The following is a 16,286-nucleotide window of genomic DNA, read 5'->3' as shown; positions in this document are numbered from 1 at the left end:
TGCTCCCATTCCCCTTCTCCCCCACCTCCTGGCACCAGGATCAGGGATGCTAAGGGTCTTAGGGGCCCCACGACCTCTGCTGTAGGTGTCCTGAACCTGAACCAGGTGGGGCCTCAAGATGAAGATGAAAGCTCCTGGCCCAGGTAGGCATGTGACTTCAGGAAACACACAGAATGCTGGGTCCAGCCCTCAGCAAGCGCCCGGTCAAGGTTGGCTCATGTTGTTTCAGGGGTCCGTGGAGACCCCAGAGTCTCTGCATGGGCCCCAATTAAGAAATTCCTAGGGGGACTTCCCTGGTGGTCCAGTGGGTAAGACTCCGCACTTGCAATGCAGGAGGCCCAGGTTTGATCCCTGGTTGGGGAACTAGATCCTGCATGCATGCCGCAACTGAGTCCACATGCCACAACTAAAGATCCCACACACTGCCATGAAGATCCAGGCGCAGCCAAAATTAATAAATAAATACATAAATGAATGAATGAATGATGATTAAAAAGAAAAAGAGAAATTCCTTTTATCTGTCTTCTCTGTTGTCTTCTCCATCCAAACATGTCTGCAGCCCTACTGTGGGCTGGCTCTGGGATGTATCAGTGAACCTGGGCTGGTACCCGTCCCTTGCACAGGGCTCATGGAGCACTAGAGAGGCAGACAATGCCCCGTTACAGTTGGGAATGATTGGTGAAGGGGCAGAGTGCCTCAGGCTCACCACGGGAGGGAGCCACTCAATCCTCCAAGGCAGAGCATCCTAGAGGGCTTCCTGGAGGAGGTGATTCCTGGCAAACTTCCAGAAATGGTCAGGGTTACAGTTTTATATTGATAGCTCTTAGGTCCGAGGGGGATCTATGGATGAGAGGAAGATAACCCTGCTCCAAGGGTCCCCAGGTGAGGTGGGGAGAGAGCAAGGTTGCACAAGCAGTGATGGAGACATTGTCATGCCCCAGGCTCCCCACAAGTGTCCCTGCAGGTCAGTGTGCTTACAAATGAGGACACAGGATTGGCTCCATTGTTTAAGATTATTCAGAATGTGCAGAGTGACAGCAGAGCAGTGAAGCGGGCATGCAGCTCTTCTGAGCACAGGGCCTGTGCGACTGCCCAGGTTGCACACCTGTGACAGGTAGGTGCCCACACACTCTGCTCTGGAGCCAGGCCAGAGTCCAGGACAAGAGGGCTTCCCATGCGTCCAGCTCTCTCCTCATAGAACTGGGGGCCCAGCCATTCAAGAGGGAGTGAGGAGAAGCTGTGTGGGGGCTTGTTGGTCCTGTTCCCAGGCCACCCTGGGCAACTGGATGGTGGGGCCACAGGCCACAGACACATCTTCCGCTCCATCTCGGTCAGCTCAAGCTACTACAACAAGAATACCACAGGCTGGCCAGCTTAAACAGCAAACGCTTATTTCTCCCAGTTCTGGATGCTGGGAAATCTGAGATCAGGGTGCCAGCATGGAGTTCTGGAGGAGCCTTCCTCCTGGTTGCGTCCTCAGCCAGCCTCCCTTGGTGCACGCACGCAGGCACGCGGAGAGCGGAAGCAAGCACTCCCCTGTCTCTTCTTACAAGGGCACTAGTCCCATCAGCAGGGCTCCACCCCCACGACCTTATTACCTCCCAAGGGCCCACCTTCAAATATCATCCCATTGGGGGTAGGGCTTCCAGATGAATTTGGGGGGGATACAGGCATGCCATCCACAACACCTTACTTGGTGGCAGTAGTTGGATGAGGGCCCTGCCCCCAGCCCTCCTGCACATGTGTGCACACGTACACGCGTACACACGTGTACGCATGCACATGCAGTGTTGGGCACATGCACATTGGGGCCGTGCTTTTCCTTAACTTTGCTCTCTGTCTAATCTCTGTGGGGAGCTCCGGATTACAGAAGGCAATTCATCTGATGTTTCTGTATCTCATGCGTTTATTACCCTTTCAGAAACACTTATGGAGAGTCTACTAAGGGTCAGAGCCTATGCTGGGCTCGTGGCTGCAGCGGCTGGTCAGCTGCACAGTCATCGCTATTATTCCACTGTGTGACTATCTCGCAATTTCTGTTTCCCTTCCATGGTGGATGGGCATCTGTGTTTCCCATCCCACTGTGGGATCCTTACGGATAGAGAGCAGATCTTGCTGCCACCTCTTGTCCTAGAACCTGGCATGGTACACAGCACATAGCAGGCACTCAGTAATTGTTTGCTGAATGAATGAAAATAAAGAAGATTCAAGAAATACCAGCACTTGGTGAATAATTAAGCAAAGTTATTAAGTCCTTATGCTGTGCTCCTTACAATATCAAGTCTTTTCAAAAGCATTATTTAATCCTCATGAGGACTTGTGAGCTAGGTATTATCAGAAGTTTCATTTACAGATGAGGACTCTGAAAGGTGAAGTACGGTGCCCATGACCATGCAGCTGGCACACAGGACAGCTGGAGTCGCTTCTGCCTCTATCCTGTGGCCATAAGAGCCAAAACCCAACAGGGCAGGTAGATAGACAGTTATGAGCACTCACAACGTGTCAGGTGCCACTTTGGGCTCTTTATATATCCACTCCTGATGTTCTTATTAACTCCTCACTGAAGTATCACACACACAGAGAAAAGCACACACATGATGAGTGCGCAGCTGGAGAACATCTCAAAAACAGAACACATGCATGCAACCAGCACCCAGATCAAGAAGCTGAACCTCACCACCTCCGTGGATACTCCCTCTGTGTCCTGGCTCTGGCACTCCCCCCTGCAAGATTAATCACTATCCTGACTTCTACCACCTTTTATACATATCTACCGGTTTATCTACTTGGAATTCTGCATGCTGTAGGTTCTGCCTTTTCTTTTTTCTCAAAATCGTGTGTGAGACACAGTTGTGTGTAGTAACAGATTATTCATTGTCATTGCATTATGTGAATATATCACAATGTATGTATCCATTCTATGGTTGAAAGGCATTTGGGTAATTTCCACCTTCTGGTTCTTACAAACAGTGCTGCTGCAAACAGAAATACGATCATATAAGGTCTGCATCTAGGAGCTCATAGGGTTTATGTAGAATCCAGTACCTCGAAACAGATTTTCCAAGGTGGCTGCATCACTTTGCATGCTTGCCAAGTGGGGTGTGAGAGTTCCAGTTGCTCCACTTCCCTGCCAACACTTAATAATATCAGATTTCCCCTTTTTTACTGCTCCAGAGGCTGTGCAGTGCACTCTTTATCTCTCAATCCCTTCAGCAACCCCCAGAGATGGATGTTATGAGCTCTATATTATGGATGAGGACAGAGGCTCCGAGAGGTGAAGTAATTTCTCCAAAGCCATTAAACCCTGGCATGGGCGCAGGGCTGTCTGACCTCAGTCCATTATATCATCTCTTTCTCTATCATGCCGCCTCCCACGACCTTGTCCCCAAGGGTTCCCGGCAGCCCCATCCTAGGGATTACAGCCTCTCTGCTTGCGGAGTGATGCCATATGGGTGCCCGTGGCATAGGTCAGGCTGTGAGTGGAAGGCCCAGGTCCGGGGTCCTCCCCAGCTCTCCAGGGCACCCATCGGCGGGAATGGGCAGGGGGTGGGGGGCGGGGGAGCACTGAGCGTAGGAGATGGGGGTGGTGTGGGGAGGCGGAGACGGCCCAGGGCCAGGTAGGGTACCCCTCACGGGCTGGGGGTGGGGGTGGGGGGCTGGGATGGGAGGAGGGCGTTTGCAGAGGGGCTAGGCTGGTGGCGGGCCACGAGGCTCTCCAGGCGTCTCTGCGAGGAGGGCGTTTGGGGAGAGGAGGGGATCGAGACTCCCCCTCCCGCGACTACCGACCGGCACGCGGCCGCAGTCGGGGGCCAGGGACCTCGGTCAGAGCGCGCCGCGCAAGCCTCGTGGGGCGAGGGCCGGGGGGCGCCTGCAGCCCCTCCCCCGAGGCGGGAGGCTGGCTGCGGTCAGGGGCGGGGCCGGCCCGGGGGCGGGGCCTCGGCCGGTGGGGCGGGGCAGCGCGGTGGGCGGGGCGCGCGGGGGCCAATGGGCGCTCTGGGGGCGGGCCCCGCCCCGGCCCCCCGCGGCGGCGGCCGCACACCCGGGAGCGCGGGCCGGCGCTGCGTCAGCGGAAGCGGCGCGCGGCGGCTGTTTCCGACCCGATAAAGCGGCGTTGTCCCCGCGCGCCGGCCGCAGCCTCGCCCGCGCTCCGTCCGCGCCCGCGTCCGTCGCCGACTGACCGCCCGCCCGGCCGGCCGGCCGACGAGCAGCCGCCGCCGGGCCCCGAGCGCCGCCGCCCCGGAGCGCCGCGCCCCCGCCGCCCCTGCCCGGCCCGGCCCGGCCGCCCGCCGCGCCGCCGCCGCCGCCCCGCGGCCCCGGCCGGAGGAGACAGGTGAGCGGCCGCCCGCCGGCCCGCCGCGCCCGCCTCCGCACCTGGGCGCCCGGCACCTGCCGCTCCCCGCCCCCAGCCCGCTCCCGCGCGGCCGGGGCCTCGCGCTGCGGGTCGCGCCCCCGGCCGTCCCGGCGCCGCTGACCCGGGCACCGAGCCCCCAGGCCGAGGCAGGCAGCCTTCTCCTGCCCGCGCGGCCGCCCCCGTCCTCGGCCCCCCCTTCTCCTCCCGGGCTGCACCTGCCGGTCCTCGTCGCCGTCCCCCCAGCCCCGTGGAGCGCCCCGGGCCCCTCCCCGCGGGGGGCGCCTTCCCGGGGACCCTGCGCCGCTCGCACCCCGCAGCGTCTTCTCGGGTGACTCTACCCGGAGGAAGCCCGCGCCTCGCCCCTAGGTCCCGACCCTTCCCTGCGCCCTCAGCCTGACATCGCCAACTTCTGAGAGTTCAGCCTCTGTCCCCTCTGCCTGAGCCCTTCCTGCCCCCAGCACAAGCACGCCCTCCGTACGCCGAGCCGTGCTTCCACACTTGGGGCTCCGAGCTGCACCCCCGGGGGCTGTGCCTGTGTTTTTGTCTTATCTGCCCCGTCCCCTGGCCTGAAACCTGTGTTTCCCGCAGCCAAGCTGTGCCCGGAGGAGAGGGGCCAGTGCCTCTGAGCATCCAGGTCCAGAGCCCCTGCCCTGCAGATGTCCCCGCACATTTATCTGCATCTCTGCACCGCTTTCCCTTTCCCGTGCTGCCTCGCCCTCCTAAGCTCTTGAACTTAACCCGTTCCTCCCCAAGGTGTGTTGCTCTTGACTGGGCTCCGGGGGAACACATTCCAGCAAAGGGCTTTTTCAGAGGAGGTATGTCAAAACGGGAGGGGCGGTGGTTTGAAAAAGGCACAGCCTCCGGTTAACCATTCATAGTGATTCTAGGTTGGGGGGGGGTGGGTCGGGGGACACACACTTGTTCCCCTAGGGAGTGTGAATTTTTTTTTCCTTTCCAGTGGGGGCACTGATGGGTCAGACTGAGCCACCCAGCCCCATCAGATACCCTAGCTGACACCAGCAAAAGGGGCCTTGTCACTCCTGGTTTTAGGGGCATCTCCTAGCCTAAGGCCTGGGAAGGGAGGAGGGTTTAGAAGATGAGTGATTGAAGCAATTGTTGTGGGGTCAAGTGATGGTCAGAATCGAAGCCTGTTTCTCCTGGGAAGACCCAGTCTATCTTCCTGGCGTTATGTGATTGTGCTCTGGCTTTCCCTGGACTTCAGCAGTCCCCGCTTCTCCCATCCACGACAGACAGGTAGGGTAAGGGAGAAGCTTTGATCTCTTCTATTTTGTGCTTGTAGTAGGAGGAAAAGGAAGAAAATAAAAAGCTGGAGGATCGGTTTACTGATGAAGTGTAATAAATGCCTGGGCATCAGAAACAGTGACCGCAGCCTCCTTTTAAAAATGAGTTAATCTCCTCACTTTTCTGCTAGATCTGAATTATGTATTAAAAGAGTAAGAGTGTACTGAATGCTTGAGAGATTTTGCAGAATTCACTGGAAGGTGGGGAGGTGCAGCGACTGTGGCCTGGAGCTATGTAGGCCCCAGGTGGGAAGACCCAGGCGGATGTAAAACACCAGGCGTCTGGAGAGAGGGTGGGGAGTACGTTGTCTTAAAAATCGGGAGTTTCAGTCCCGTTCAGGCTAATTGTTTTCCATGGGCAGCAGCTGTAAAGGAAAGAAGGGGATCGTTTGAGGTGCATTTGAAATGCATATGAGGTATTTAGTGGTGGGTGTGTGTGGACTGGGTATCCCCTGGGGAGGCTGCCCAGGGGCCTCCGGGCCTGGGAGAGTTGCCTGCTTCCCTTGCAGAGATGCGTGCTGCAGCCTTGGCCCGCGTCGCATCATGGAAGCAGAGCAGAGATTGGACCGGGAGAGCTCCAAGGGGGCTTGCAGTTTTTAACATCCTGGGGCCCTCTCTGCCCTCAACTTTGCTTGTCGGAGAGTGGGAAGGGGTGGGAGGAGCCTGGGGACGGGACCCTGCCCTCCCTGCTCCGGGAAATCCCGCCCTGCAGAGGGGGAGGGGCTGCGGCAGCGGCAGCTCCCCCAGCCCCAGTGGAGGATAGGAACCCAAGGAGGTATTTTAGCCAGCGTTTAGGCTGCTTGGTGTTGGATTGGCTTTGTCTGCATTAGAGGGATGGTGGGGAGGAGGATGGACGGCCTCCCTGGGGTCTGGGCTTTGCTGTCATTTTCTGACTGTGGTCCCCGTTGGTCCCCGTCACTCGTCTGCATCCTCTGTCCTCTCCCACTCGTCCTCTGGGGCCCAGAAGCCCAGCCCTGTGTAGCCGGCAGGGGTGGTTCGTGACTAACAGCCTGTCGGCCTGGCACGGAGTGAGGGTGACTGGTGAGCGCCGTAGGTGGCAGACAACCCCAAATTGCAGTGCCCTCCTCGGGAACACCCCTGGCAGAGCCGTGTCTGTAATTTGTGGAGCCGGAATGCGCTGGAAGCCGTGTCCCTACTGAGGACGGGAGAGGATGCTGCCTCACGCTCGCTTCCTCTGGGTTCATAGTTTTTGTTTTTGTTTTTGTTTTTTTTTGATCACAACAGAATTCCGTTGATGAGGGTGCACTCAGCCAGACCCCATTAGGAGAGTTGCCTCGAGTCCAAGCCAGGAAACATGAGAGAATTTTAGCTCTGCTGAGTGGAAATCTGACCAGAGGGGAAAAGCCTCCCAGATGAAGAGAGGCCACATAGAAAGGAGGGGGTGGAAGAGGACCCCTGGAGCAGGGGCTCCCAGGCCGAGGCCAGGCCCGCCGCCCCTCCCCCACTCACGCCCGGACAAGGTCCCCTTGTTTAGATTAGCTTAATTATCCCACCAAAATCAATGAACAAGGATCTTTTTAAACGTGGAACTTTCAGAATGGGCTTCGAGTGGCTTTTTTTTTTAAAGGGTATCAAATGCTAAGCCTTTGTGAAATAAGGCACTTCCAGCAAACTGGGAGATTGTGGACCTTTTTAACGCGCGTAAAGGAAGCTTCCCTGCCTCTGTTCAGACCAGTGTACACCGTAGTCATTTTCAACCCACTGCCACTTGAGTAGTGGTGACATTGGAAACATTTACTGGGGGCCTAACAGTGTTTGTGAAGCTGCTGCTTTGGCAAGTGACTTGTAGAGGAGGCCTTTTAAGACGATTAAGATCCACAGGCTTGCAGGGCAGCAGCACACTGCTCCACGCTGTTTCCGTAGCGCTCCCAGTGTTCCTTTTACACCCGGGCCCTGCAGCGGCGCCTGCACCCCTGTCACTTCCCCCTTAGCCGACGCGGATGTGATGCCCGGGAGCATGGGCAGTGGGTCTGTCTGGGTCATTTGTTGAGGGTGCTCATCTTGGGTTAAGTACACTGCTAGCTTTTTGAGAGATGATTAGAAGATAGGAACGGAAGCAGGTTCCAGAGGTTGGAGAGAAGGGCTCTGAGTTCCCTGTAGCTAGTTTGGAACCAGAGGTCACCAGGGTCCATAGCAGAGCCTGCAGGGAACCCCCAGCCAGGGCGTGTGCTGTGCCAGGCATCTTGCAAGGTGGGGTGCTCTTGCAGCTGGAGGATCTGCAGAGCCTTTAAAGTTCCTGAGCGAGGCTGCCTTGCCCTCACTCCCCCCTCTGCTTGGCCCCAAGCCCAGGTGAGGGGAGCTTTGTTCCACCTGGGTCGTTGGTGTTTGCATCCTCCCAAACCTGTTGAAGGATTTTGCTGGCAGTGAGGAGAGCTGCATTCCTGAACCAGTGCCCGAGAGGTGCTTTATCCTGCCGCGTTCAGAAGGCTCCTTCCAGCCTGGGATTCTGTGGTACAGCTGGTTTTGAGTTTTTGGAGTTTGCTGGAGGCTGTCTCCTGGGGTTTTGCCTTTAAATCCTGGAGCCAGGTGAATTGCTACGCGACCAGTTCTTCCCATTTCAAAGAGAGGAAAATCTCGAGTGCAAAATTCCTAGCAGACCTTTAACAGATAAAGAGGAGTCGGAAGAGAGTGCATTTCTGGTGCAGATGTAGTGGTTGCGGTACTTTTACATACAGATCTTACTGCACATTTTAAGCGACCACTTGGATATTTCAAGGCCAGAAAGCAATAAATAAGCTTCTCATTGCCAACACTTTAGTCACTGTTTTAAGAAAATATATCCAAAAGAGTATGATTTTTGGTTTGGAAAGAGAAAGGAATATTTTTCCATCAGTTATTTTGAGGGGGAGGGGTTTGGGGTGACCTTGTTTATCCCGAGGGCATGGACGGAGGGCAGAACCAGCTGAGGGGGTGGTAGGCTGCGTTTCTATCCTTGTGGTCACCTGTTAAGTTAGGACTGTTTCAGAGATATGTTTGCCTCAAAGCAGAGATCTTCAGACGTTTTTGCCCCTGTTCTGTAAAATAACTTTGAAAAACTATGGGCACGTTTTTAAGTTGACATCTAAACGTTTTCTTTTTCATTTAAAATAACAAAACACTAATGATTTGACAGCCCACCATCACCCTTTGGAAAAAGGAGCAAACTTAACAGCTGTAACATGTGCACCTTCTTTTCTTCCTGAACTTGTATGTTTGCTCCGTTTTCCCTCGTGGAATTTTACTGCCACACACTTTTATACTTGAAAGCTTTTTATTGATCATTCTTCACACTTCTCTGTCATCAAAGTACACATAAACCTCAATTTAAAACATTTCTGAGATCATGAGGCTGTGTTAATCCAGAAGAGTTTTTTGTCACTGTATTATCAGCACAAAGTTGGTCACGGAAGTAGAATGTCTCTTTACTGAAAATTACGCAAAGTAGAAACACGTCGGCAGTGCCTGTCTTGGAGAGCTGGGTGGGGGTCCCTTTAAGGTGCCTCAGTTAAAGGAATTACCCACCTGTCCTTCATGCTTGGCTGTTCCGGGCTGGTCTGGTCTTAGCTAAGCTGGAGATGCTCTCAGAACATGAACATTAACCGTGTTTAGCCTAAAAGCCAATTGGAATTTGATATGAAAGTAAGTTTAGTAATGAAACAACAACAGATTGCTTTGCCTTCATGCCCTGAAACAGAAAATGCTTTGGCTCGAGGGCAGTAGAACACCGTGTTGCGTGGTCGTCTGTGACACAGGGGAGATTCCGAGTAACCGGCGGGTCTCTCCTCGTGCACGTGGTGGGGAGAGGGCAGGCTGCTCGCCCAGCCCTGTGGACTTGGCTTGCTCATGCGGGTCACCTTGAAGTCCTACTGTCTTCTGTGCTTGGGTCCAGCCGTTAGCAGTCCACTTAGGGATGCTTCCCGTTGACTGTGGCCGTGTGTCCTCAGACTATGAGGCAGAGCTGTTGTTTCCAGAGATGAGTGAAGGTAGGGGTGAGTTCCAGGGTCACGTCCCAGGGACCCTAGGGTGTGTCTCGGTGGTGAGGAGGTGGCCGGGCCGCGCAGCCCACCGCCCCTGTGGAGAGGGGTGAGGAGCCTCCCCTGAGCTCTGCGCACAGGTCCCTGCTCACACTTGCTTGGCATTTGGGGCCTTGATACTAAAATCAGGGATTAAGGCCCTTCCAGCAGGGGCTTAGAAACAGGCCTGGGCGGCTCACGGGAGACCAGGCGTCCAGGTGGCCCTGCCCAGCGGAGTTCAGTACGCCTGTCGTGCTGGGGGAGCTGGGACACTAGAGTCACCATTAGCAGCGTTTTCAGTATCGCTTACATAAAACCATGGCTTTGAAAGCTTGGCGGACAAAATCCTCGCCATCAGGCCCTGCGCACCACTACCCTCTGCTGGATGGAGCCGGGCCTTCCGGGGGTGTCCAGCGCTGCTTCTCCATCGTTCCGAGCGCCCATCGAGGGCAGCTGGGATTGGTGCTGGGGAGGGTTGTGGGGTTGAGGCTGCCTTGTTCTTGGATTTGCCAGCATGGGCTCAGTGAGCCTAGCGGGACGAGGCAGCTGAGAGAAAGCTTGGGGCTGTTTAAAACATGTCTAGCTAGCTCGTCCTTGAATTATTCAGATGTTGAAAGTGTTCTTAATTCTTCAGAGGATCGGGAGGGGCCTGTACCTTATTCTGCAGCAGAAACGTCGTAGAGCCTGGTGCGGGGTGCTGTGCCATCCCTGGCTTGGTGACCTTGGCCTAGAAGCCGCCCACCGCTCCCAGCTTCAGCGTCTGTTGGAACGTGGGGAGTGTGACGCGCGTTTGTTCCTGGCACTTGGCAGGCCCCGAGGAATAACACGTGGAGGGCTGGGTCCTGTGCAGGACACTCGGCTCTTTCTCTAACAACCCGGCCAGGGCTGTGCTGCATCTTACAGAGAGGAAAAGGAGGCACAGAGAGGTTAAGCGAGTCGCCCAGAGCCACACAGGAAGCGGCCGAGCCTAGGACCTCACCCTGGAGCTCACCCATGGGGGCGCTGGGCCCGAGGTCTGGGGTCCCCTGCGTGGCACCGTGAGCCCCGGGGGTGCGGGGCGGCTGCACCCAGTGAGTACGTGTGTTTCTGGAGTTTGGGGATCGTGATCTCGTCTTCAGTCTGTGACTGTGGGGGAGATACGAGTACATGTCCACAGAGAGATGTGTAGCACTCACCAAATGCAAAATAAAATTGGGACCATTTTCTCGACAGGTGGACTCGCCCGAGGCAGTTACACCGACCCCTAACGCAGCAGACGGCGAGAAGAGCCGCAGGCGGCGTCTTGGGGGTGCGGGTGGCCCGGGCGCCGCCGGCCAGGGCTCGGGGACAGGCAGTGTCACCGCTGGCTGTCAGTCCTTGGTTAACTCCCGACGGTCTGAGCAGCTTCTGCGGAGAGGCTGGGCGCCCCTGAGAGCCCTGTGGCGGGTGGCAGTTCGTGGTGGTGAAGTTCAAATAGGCCTTCGATTCGGTCTGGAGGGGCTGGGAGAGCCTGGCAGCCCGGCGGGTGCAGGCCGCCGCTGCTGCTGGTCACCCAGTGGCCAGGGAGAGCGCTAACAGCTTTAATGTGGATTTCCCCCCTCAGGACCTGTCCATCCGGGGGCTTATTCCCGTCCACACAGCTCAGCCTGGGCTTGGAGCCCTTCAGACGTGGCCTGGCGTCCCAGGCCTACCCCGGGCCCCTCAGCACCGCCTGGTCCCGTGCCAGGCGGGCTCCCATGAGGGCCGGAGGAACGTTCCTGCTGCTCTGCCAACCTGTTCCTTTTGGTGGGAGTCCTGGGTGCACTTGACCAGTAGGGGCAGGGGGCAGCTGTAACAGTCATGCTTTCTCAGTCGCCACGTGGGCTGCACGGGGAAGAATCCGAATTCTTCGCGAGGCCACCGTGTGAGCTGAGCCTGGGGGGCTCTCATTTTTAGCTCTGATGCACAGGGTCAGCTGGTGGCACGGGTGCGCCGGGACATCCCCCGTCCTCCCTGAGTGTTTATGGGGTCCTCGCAGCCCCCAGGAGGCCCCCAGCCGTCTTTGTCGGGCACCTGGGAGTGTGGACCGTGGGCCAGGTCCTGGGTGAGGTGCTACCTAGACTCCAGGTTAACTTCTGAATTTGCTGATGAGAGAACTGAGGCCCGGAGACCTTAAGCAGTCCATCTGGAACTCTGAATCGGGATTGAACGCCTCTGCTAGAAAATCTACTAGGGCCAGTGGGAGATGCAAAAGCAGTTTTAGCCTATGGAGAGCGGTGACAGCAGAAGAAGAATGCAGGGGCAAGAGTGAGGACAGTGCTGGCCGCACACATGAGATCATTTTCATCTTCCGGGGAGCCTATTCAGGGAGAACTTCTTGGAAGTGGAGGCTCCCTGTCGGGGCCTGTGGACGCAGTTGCCGCCTTGGACAGTGGAGGTGGGGTGCACCTTCAGCTGCACCTATTTTAATAAGTGACGACCCCGCCTGGGTTGCCACAGGGCTGTGGCCGTGGGAGAGGCACCACCAAGCTCGGACTGTGCTGGCCTTGCCAGAGCCTGACCGCCTGGGCTGCTGGGAGGGGCAAGGCCTCTGCACCAGAGCTGGGGGACAGGGCTGCTGGCCGGCGTGGAGTCCTCGGACTTCTCAGACCCTTTCACCTGTGCCGCGAGGGCCGTCAGTGGGGCTCCGCTGCGCCCTGCCCACGGCGGCGCGGCCGATGGGAAGGCGCTGTGTTCAGCACATGCCCGTGGAGGCACGTGGATGAGACGTGGCCTGAGTGCATTTGCGCGTGGACCGACCGAGCCCCCTGCCCCGCTCCGTGTGTGTGAGGAGAAGGAGCTCGTGCAGGGCAGCTCTCACGCACAGCTGCTGCTAACCCGTGACCGTGAAACAGCCCTCTGTGAGTTGCTGCCCTCATCGTGGATGAGGGACTCTTATCTTTAACAGCGGGACGGGGGACTGGCCTCGGCTCACCTAGCTGCGGACGGCTGACTCTGGGAATTGTGGCCGAGCGCCAGCCGTGGGCGGCCCCTGTCTGCGGATGGCGGTGAGGAAGCCGAGGCCTGGGGCAGTGCGCCTCCCTGCGTGGTGGCCCAGGCCAGCTGTGCTCCCTGGGATGCCCACCCCTTTGCTGGCAGAAGACCCCTCCGGAAGCCCTTGTGCGAGGCCCCGGTGTGGAGCCTGCAGGCCTGGGCGCCGCTCTGGGCTGCCCGGTCCCTGCCGGCCGGCGCCCTGCGCGTGCTCCTCAGCTGTGACCTGGGCTGCGGGGGCACCCTGGGCATTAAGCACCTGGGGCTGCTTAGCGGAGAGCTGGCCAGCCTGGGCAGGGGCCTGGCACCCTGCTGCTGCCTGCGTGTCTGCGGAACAGGTCCGTGCGGGGCCCTGGAGTGGCCCTCCTCTCCTGCTGCGCTGTCCGCTTCTGGGCCGGGGCCTCGGGGGCAGGCCTGTGCCCTTCGTGTGTGCTGCGTGGGGTCTCTCACGTTCAGTAAGCCCCATGTCAGCCCAAGCCCGGGGGCCCGACGCACAGGGAGGCCACACAGGCCGAAACGTCGGAGTCTGGAGCACGTGTATTGCAGGGGCCGGACAAAGAGAACGGGGGGGGGGGGGGGGGGGGGGCTCGTGCCTTAAACCCCTGAGCTCCCCGTGCGACAAAGCCTGTTTAGAAGCCAGGGGAGGGAGGGGGTCGCGGGGCGTGTGATCAGCGTGTGCACTGTTCTCTGACTGGCTGCCGGTCACGGGTTCACATCATCCGTGCTGAGGCTCCAGGAGGCCTGGGGACTGTGTCCTGAGGGTCATCAAGTAGTTAATGTCTTCCATGTAGCGGGGGGTTTTCACGTCTGTGAAGCAGCTCAGGAAGTGTGCATCGGATACTGTTATCTAGGTGCTCCAGAGAGCAGTCACAGCGGAGGACGTGGGGGGAGGCTGCCCCAGGAAGGCCCCAGAGGGTCCTGCTAGGTGACACCCACTGTGTGGGATGTGGATTGTCACATCACACCCTGACTGTCCCCATGATGGAGTTCTAGAGGTCCCTAAGAGGACCAGTGCTGGCTGATGAGCGCTTTAGCTGGAGAAGCTCCTTGGGGCTCTGCAGTCCTGGCTTGGACCAGCGGGGACCCTGTGTCCTACCCGCCTTGTTGGGCTGAGCCTGTCTTGCTCTCCCTCTGCTGCCCCTCGGGACCGGGTGTTGTAGGACTGGCGCCGGTAGGGACTGCCCCTCACTCCCTGCGCTGTCCTCTTCCCGCTCCGCCTTCACAGTCTGCGTCCGTGAGCTCCTGCTGTGTGCCAGGCACCGGGCCACCCAGGGAGGTGACAGCAGGTGAAGGCAGACAGGTCCCTGCCTTGGTCGTGGGCGGATGAGGCCTGTGTCCAGCGACCCCCCACCCGACCATTCACCGCCTGGTGTGGAGAGTGGAGGCAGGCCCGTGCCTGTTGGCCTGGTGGGACGCCTTGCTGGTGGCAGGTTGCGGGGGAGGGCCCGAGACCCTGGCCCACGGGCTCAGGATCCTCCTGGTCAGAGTTTGGCCTGGCTGGTGCTTATTTTTGCCACAGTCTGGTCTTAAGCACCAAACCAGGACTTCTTAACCTTTGTTCAAACCATTCATTCTCATGTTTGTTTGTTTTTTTGCACATTTTCACCCCAGGAAGATCTTGTCTAGATTTACATATATTTTGTAAATTGCAAGATTGTCTTATGCATGCAGTACAGTATTTTTTCCCAGCATAACTGCCGCCCCCCGCCCCTGCTCACACCTGAAAGCCAAGCCCAAAGGGAACACACTAGGCTGTCTGCAGGGGTGCCTTTGTGGTTCCATCCTATACTTTGCAGAGCACCGTGCGTTTTTTCCACGTTGTGGGTGTGATACAAGTAAATTGCTGTCTTTACAGTAAGTTGCTAATTTACATTAAATAGGACCTAAGTGTCCAGTTTGTGTGGCGTTGCCTTTAGGTTCTGTTTTCCTCACACTGACCCGAGTGGCTGCACGTTTGTGGGTTTGTGAACCTAGTTCTGATGAGTCGCGTGTACCTTGGGCCCTTAGGGCACGCAGGCGTCAGAATCTGCTTACACTTCCTACTTAGTGTCTCGCAGCTGAGGGTCGGTTTCAAGGCTGATGGGTTTTGTCCTGATAACAAAGTGACCAAGAACTTCAGAGAGTCCCTTCTTCATACTTGCGTGGAGGTCGTGGGGTTTGTAGCCAGCTTCCAAGCCCCGGGTAACTGCCTGTGTGTCAGGGTCGTGGAGGGGGTCCTCGGGCTGTATCTGTCTCGTCCTGCTGGTGGCGGGAAGCTGGTGGCATCCACAGGCAGAGCCAGGAGAGTTAGAACCATACAAAGGTGTGGGCAGGGCTGAGGGACACGGCAGTGGGAGTGACACCCCACCCAGGCCTGGCTGCCTCTGGGCACCTTCCACCCCTGGGCCCAGGGGCACCAGGAGGAGCAGTGATGGGAACCACGTGAGGGAGGGGTCTGTAGGAGACAGGGTGGCCTTGCACAGCGGGAGTTGGTCAACCCGTGGTGACCTGTCAGGGCAGGAGCCTCTGGGCAGAGTGTGCCTGCATGTGGGACCGGCCGCTTGGCATGGGAGCTGACGGCTGTGGGTTTATGGTAACTTGGGATCTTGGCAGTGTGGCTGAGAAACCAGGCTGAGCGGGCTTGGGGGGGGTTCAGGCCCCTCGTGCCCAGGCTACTTTCTCCTTTCCTGGGGCTGCAGATGGGCTCCGTTGTCTGCAGGGCCGCCTTGGGGCATCGTGAGGGCAGCTTGAGCCCTGTGATTGTGCGTGCACTGGGGCGATTGTGCGTGCGCCGGGGGTGATTGTGCGTGTGCTGGGGCGATTGTGCATGCACTGGGGGTGATTGTGCGTGCGCTGGGGCGATCATGAGTGCACCGGGGCGATCATGCATGCACCGGGGCGATCGTGTGTGCGCCGGGGGCAGAGTGAGGGTCTGGAAGAGAGAGGAGAGCCTGGGCTGGTTTGGGGTCTGAACTGTGGTCCCAGCGCCTGGCGGATGGCTCTGGAGCTGGGCACGGAGGGAAGAACAGGACTGTTCTCTGGGTCTGAGGGAGATGGGCAATGCCCAGGCCTCTCGTTTGAAGTCCGCGTGCAGATCAGATTAAGGTATTATCTGGAGCTCGTGTTTGGTTATGAAACGTGAGACCAGTGTTTTGCTGACCTGTTTTTTCTCACGCGTCCCTCCCTAGCTCCCTCTGTCCCGGGTTACTTTTCAAAACGAATGAGCTAATACGATATACAGAAGGTTCCAAACAACCTCATCATCACCCTGGTGAGCCAAGTGAATAACCTTTATCCAGAACTCCACTCCGGGCATCAGGGCTTGCCAGGCTGGCTTGATTTCATTTGACAGAATGACAGTCGTTTTACGTACAGTGGCTTGTACTTTTGTCTGTTCCTTTAGGGTCAGTTGTAGAAACTGTGGTTTGACCTTTACTTTCTGATGTCACTGTGTGTGTGTGCGTGTGCACGTGTGCGTGCTCCAGAAAATTCTCAGCTCCGTGATAATCTGGGCTGGCCCTTGTCAGTTGTCCTAAATTTAGAATTCATCTTTCTACTTTTCTTTGCTTCTCTCTGCCTTTTCTGTTTGTTTGAGCCTAAATTGCTTAACTAAATTCTAAAGGAAATTACGAAAGGAGGGACCTGACTTCAAAA

At 57.4% G+C, this 16,286-nt stretch overlaps 1 protein-coding gene and 1 non-coding gene across 3 annotated transcripts in view; both read left to right on the top strand.

Moving 5' to 3' along the window:
* Positions 1 to 290: 290 nt before the first annotated feature.
* On the top strand, positions 291 to 363 carry TRNAA-UGC (transfer RNA alanine (anticodon UGC)). The gene has a single exon. It is a non-coding gene; the product is annotated as a tRNA-Ala (tRNA).
* A 3,881-nt stretch (positions 364 to 4,244) lies between these two features.
* SLC45A4 (solute carrier family 45 member 4) overlaps positions 4,245 to 16,286 on the top strand; it is a 72,669-nt gene continuing 60,627 nt past the window's right edge. Inside the window, exon 1 of one of the 2 annotated variants that reach the window (XM_057735405.1) lies at positions 4,245 to 4,330. The gene's annotated coding sequence lies outside the window, so the exon portion shown is untranslated. Of the gene's footprint in view, positions 4,331 to 5,146; positions 5,167 to 16,286 lie in introns of those variants that run through there. The other variant, XM_057735407.1, reaches the window with a different exon arrangement.

The sequence above is a fragment of the Hippopotamus amphibius genome, chromosome 5 (genome assembly GCF_030028045.1).
Source record: "Hippopotamus amphibius kiboko isolate mHipAmp2 chromosome 5, mHipAmp2.hap2, whole genome shotgun sequence".
NCBI lineage: Eukaryota > Metazoa > Chordata > Mammalia > Artiodactyla > Hippopotamidae > Hippopotamus > Hippopotamus amphibius.
Note: the sequence above shows the minus strand (reverse complement) of the source record. Positions and strands in the feature narration are given on the sequence as shown.